The 5,843-nt window shown below is 29.0% G+C and overlaps 1 long non-coding RNA gene across 1 annotated transcript in view; it reads left to right on the forward strand.

The window, feature by feature from the left end:
* The first annotated feature begins 585 nt into the window (after window positions 1-585).
* LOC120357618 overlaps window positions 586-5,843 on the forward strand; it is a 6,549-nt gene continuing 1,291 nt past the window's right edge. Inside the window, exons 1-3 of the long non-coding RNA XR_005574611.1 lie at window positions 586-1,113; window positions 1,411-1,984; window positions 5,495-5,843. The exon at window positions 5,495-5,843 is cut by the window's right edge and continues 1,291 nt beyond it. This is a non-coding gene — a long non-coding RNA (uncharacterized LOC120357618). The remainder of the gene's footprint in view (window positions 1,114-1,410; window positions 1,985-5,494) is intronic.

The raw sequence follows: 5,843 nt of genomic DNA on the forward strand, positions 1-5,843 counted from the left end.
AGATGATAGCAATCCGACGATAGCAAACGATTTTTATGATCAAACAATTCTAATATTGAGATGCTAAATAATTATCCAAAAGTTAAATCACTTTTTACTAAATACAATACTGCACTCTCAAGTAGTGCAAGTGTAGAAAGAATATTCAGCGTGAAAGATATTGTATTAACATCGCAAAGGGGTTATCATCTTAATGATGAATTTATAGAACATCACTTATAACTTTTAAAAATAATAAACAGATTTTTTTGATGAAGTTCAATGCAAAAATGCAATCAAAGCTAAACTATATGTGGTTATATTGAATACAAATATGTGTGACATTAGTACATATAATAAAAAGATGTTGACTTAAAATTATACGTGTTTTTAGTATAATTATATACAATACATATTTTGAACCTTATTTCTTTAGAAGATAAAAGAAGATAAAAGAATTGTATTTATATTTATCTCAAAAATTTTGTATACGTTTTATTAATGTAAAAAAAAGTAATGAAAATAGTAACAATTTGTTAATTTTTGAGTAACGGTAACGGTAACGAACTTTTAACGAACGTTATTTTTATAATGTAACTTTACCAACCCTGACAATTATAATACATTTCGACAAATCCAGTGGAAATTTATATCTCCCCTCATCTCTCATATGGGTGATATCCATCAACAGCATAAAAAGACAGGTAGATTGGAAGAACGTTCGTTCTCTGTCTACTAATCCTGATGATTGCTCCACTTCCAATCTACCTGTCGTTTTATCCTCATCATTGCCGTCAACAGTCCATTCTACACATATGTCGACGGAATAAAGTCATGTAAATATCATTTAAAGAAAATTGTCGGCGAAACGCCACTTGAGTTTGAAGAGCTTTTAGCACTGTATTGGCACAGATCAAAGCATGTTTAAATTTGAGACCATTATGTCAATTGTCATCTGATCCTAATGATTTACAAGCTCTGACGCCTGTACATTTTTTAATAGACGAACCGCTTACAAGTTGGCTCGATATCGATGTCGCGGATAATCCTATTAACAGATATGGCAGTTGACTCAACGAATAGCGCAATATTTTTGGAAACGATAGAGCGTAGAGTATTTGACAACATTATAGGGTAAGTGCAAATGGACGAAGGAACAACAAAATTTGATTGTTAACAATATAGTTTTAATTGACAATGAAAACGCTCCGCCTCAGCAATGGAAAATTGGTAGGGTAATCGAATTGCGTTCTTATATTAATATTGAGGTTCGGGTTGCAACAATTAAGATGAAAGATAACGCAATTAAATGCTTAATTACAGCATTATGTAAACTACCTATGAACGGCGATAGTAATTAATCAGATTAATTTAGTGGACGTGACAAGATTAATTAATCAGACTCTAATCGTCGAGACAATTTTTTTCCAGATAAAAAAGCAATGATCGGAACAATATATCTGTCGTTGGGACGAAGTTACTTTTCGCTGCGCCCTTTTTCCACGATAATCAGCTGACATTTCTGTGCACAGCTGACAAAGACCCAGATGACAAGGTGGAGGGATGGCCAACTCTATTTTCAAATAACTCATACGGATTTAAGAAGCTCAGGTAGGCTGGTAACGACGGTGCAAGTTTCGCTCTCGTTTCATTTGCCGATTTCTCCTTCAAGGATCTACACATGCACGCTGTAATGCTGTGTATACACATAGTAAAACGGCCGAGAGATTTCCGGGAAGATAAAAATATCGTCAGATACTCGCCATAAATTTTTTCCTGCGCCGCGAGGTACCAGGATCCGATATACATAAACACGTTCGACGAGAATCACTGAATTTCCATTTTCGACGTCGACTTATCACCCGTCATTTCGCGATTTACCGACGTCATCTCGTCAGCGCTATTTTGACATGAGTAATAGAAAGATAACGAAGACATTGACCAAAACGTAATGAGACAACGACGTTACATACAAAGGGCTTTCTTGGAGACTTATAATTAAAAGGTTTGTGCAGGTTCCCTTTTAACTTTAACTAGTTATTTTTAAACATTATTATTAACTTTTTTTAAAGTTAACTATTAGATCTCAGTAATGATTAATTCTTTTCATCTGTATAAATGATAGTATAATACAACGGTACCATCCTCAGTACATGTAGAATGTTTAGTGCAGGTGGTTTATTATTGATACGAATATTGCTTGATGACTTACGAGGAATTTTAAATTAACCGATCATTTTGAAATAATGCTCTTATTAAAATTTAGTAGTTACTTTAATAATGATAAATTTTTTTTAATACGATTATATTTAATCAATATATCTTGTGTAAGGTTATATTTTACATTATATACGTAAAATCATATTTTTAATAATTTAATCATAAAATGTAAAAATTGTGAAAGAATACATGACTATATAAAAAACAATACTTCTTTTTTTATTTCATATAAACTGAAATTATAAATAAAACAAAAAATTTATTTGATAATTTATATAATTGTTTTGTTATTTAGAATAATGCAACTTTAAAAAATTACGATATTCTAATTTTATATAAATAATGATTTTCAAAATTAACTTTTAATTTAACTTAAGTTAATTTAATCATAATGTAACTTTAACTGAATTAATTTTTTATTTATGTAACTTTTGACGTAACTAAATTAATTTTATGTATTATCAACCCTAACTTAATTTAGTTAAAAAAATTTATTAACTTACCCAACCCTATGTGTATATAATATACGCAAGGGAAATGCTAATAAACTTTGTATGTAACAAGTATTTTCTAGCAGTCAGCTATTCAAATAATATAGCAATTGCTGAACAAATTTTTCGAGCAAAGTTGGATCTTAAATTTTTTTAATTATTTACTTTAAATTATTAAAAAAGGATAATCCAAAAAGAAATGATAAACTTTAGAACAAACTTTAAAAAGCAGCCAAATTCCTTAAATTCACGTTACTTTCTTTCACTCTGAAGTTTTTATACTGTGACGAGTAAGTTAACATGAGCCTTTAGTTAAAAAATGTTGCAAACTTTTTCTTGATCTTCTCATGAACTGATTAATCTACCGTTTTATTTTTTCTGCTTACTTAACCGATATCTTCGTCGTCGGTTAACTTCATTGCTGGCGTTTCGATCTTTTCCGATTTCTCTGATGTGTTTGCTTGGCGAAGAATTTATTTTCTCTTGGTGTGTGCCTCGATTCTTCAAAAGCCTTTATTAATGGCTACCATTTACCTCTCTTGTCTACTCCCGCGTCATTCTTCTATTTATATATTCTACCATCTCCTATCTTGGTATGAAGTAAAGTATACGAACGACGGAATTTCAACTTCAAAATAGCACTTCAACGTAGAACGTGTTCTACGATGCAGTAGTCGAATGGATAAATTCCACAAATTCTTCAGGTATCCGAATGGTCAACAAAAAAAACTGGTTTTTTTCCCTTTCTTAATTCTAACAGTATCTCTTCACGTTTCTCATATTAGTAGTCATTACTAAAGTTTGCAAGTAAAACTCTAACTTCGTTACGTCTACATCGTTGCTATACTTTTTTTTAATTTATTTGTAAATAAATAACGAATTGTTAAATCTAAATCGTCAAATTTATTTATTTTATCATTTTCGACAATTTATGACATAAAATATGATAACACAGAACAACAACAAAAAATTTAAATTAGAGTTGATGTTTCATATAGATTTTGGATTGTTAAATACAAATTTGTAAACCGTTTTGCTTCATCACGTCCAGTTTTTTAGATAATTAAGAAAAATCATGGAAAATCTGTGGAAATTGAAATATTTGAGGAAAGAGCAAAAGTAAATATGACATTAAAATGTGGTCCTAGAATAAACTTAAATATATTTTTATAGGGTAAAGTCGGTATTTACGCCGCGGGGGGATGTACGCCGCAGCAGTCAGAAAAAATAGAAGAAATAAAGATAGTTTGCTCAGAACTATTTTGTTATGTGCCTTTATGTTATATTAGTATTGTATTGTAATTATAGTTCTTTATTGTTAATATTAACGAAAATATCGTAAATTGAATTAATTTTTTCACGTAGAAGTAGCGCGATCGTGTATTACCGTCTACGTAAAATAATTACTGCAGACAATATAAAAGACATAATAATTATTTCATGATATGTAAATGTAGAGCGATAGTAAAGGATGAAATACAAGCAAGATTCAAGTGCATAGCTCTTGTATTCTTTATTTAGTTTGATATCTTGTATATTCCACTTGTTTAGGATATACGGCCTTTTCAGCGAGCGGGATTTACCGTAATACAGACACTGCGTGATTGGAAAGCAGCACTTACTCTATGTTGAGCACTATGTTGAGAACACAATGCGCACTCTGTTGATGTCTGTGCATATTAATTTCTTTAATATTGCATTATTATTACTTTGTATACATATTTACTGTTCTTATTCCCTAATAAACTTTGTAAACACATTTTGTAAGTCATTATGTTATTTTATATCATATCTGAAAATATTATTTGTAAATTTCGATGCGCCGTGTATCTTACACATGAGTAGTCATAAATCCCGCCACTTTTTTTATATGACAAAAATGTAATGGTTTTTTTAAGTTTCTTTTTCAAGTATAAGAAAAGAAATATTTCATATTTAAAATTTTTTTATAATAGTAAACAGTATGAAGTTTTTATTGGCCTAATTTATTTTCCTTAAACATAGTAAATAATACTTGATAAATTATATTTTCGATAGCATGCGTATACACCGACTTTACCCTAAGTTAAATATAGTGTAGAAAATAAAAAAAGTTGTTTACTAGTGTTATTATAGCTCATACGTCATATAACAAATCGACGTAAAGTCGACTATTATGCAACAGACATCAGGTAACTTTGAAAATAAAAAGTTGCAAACAATAAAAAGTACGGAGTCAGAATTGGGTAAGTTAATGTCTTATGTTATAATTAAATTAACTTAAAATTGGTCACAATTAAATTAACCTAAAAAGTTAATTTAGTTACGTTAAAAATTACATGAATGAAAAACTAACTGACATTTAGTCAAAAGTTGCGCGGAGATTAAGTTACATATATTAAAAGTTAATTGTGAGAAGCATTATTTGCATTAAATTAAAATATCATAGTTTCTTATAATTCAATTAATATAAATAACGGAACACTTACAACACAGATTATCAAATAAAAGTGTTTTATTTATATATATTTTACCAAGTTTATATAAAATAACAAAAAAATATTATTTTTTGTTAAAAAATGTATGTTTTTTACACAAGTAAATATAAGTTTTTTTGTACATAATTAAACTTTTAAATAAAAAAAAAAATTATTTTAAAGCACATAAACTGTAATATATTGATAGTTAAAGTTAAAATTTATGTGTTTTAAAAATAACTAATTGTAGTTGAAAATTGACTCATTTAAAATTAATATGTAAATTAAGTAGTTATTAGATTTATGATTTTTTATTTTTTTAACTAGCTCCTAATCAATTCATTACAGAACGAATAATAGAAAATATTCCAGAGGAATATAATATGAGGCTAAGTCGATCTTCGAACATCAATAAGATTAATACGGAAAATGATGCATGTCTCGTTTGTGCAAATGGTGATATGCCTATAGGTGCACATATATGTTATATATAACAAAAATTTGTTTATACTATTGATGATTATTCTGCACTAATTGGAGAAACAGGGTGTGGTCAGAAACGAATTTGTAAAATTTTGAACTATCTGGAAGTGCGAACGAAGTCTGAGCGATAAGAGAAATAGAGGATAATTGGAGAGGATTTGCATCTAAAACTTCTCCCAGAGGCAGATACCTTTAACGAGACAATATAGAACAG

The sequence above is a fragment of the Solenopsis invicta genome, chromosome 4, assembly GCF_016802725.1.
Source record: "Solenopsis invicta isolate M01_SB chromosome 4, UNIL_Sinv_3.0, whole genome shotgun sequence".
NCBI classification, from domain to species: domain Eukaryota; kingdom Metazoa; phylum Arthropoda; class Insecta; order Hymenoptera; family Formicidae; genus Solenopsis; species Solenopsis invicta.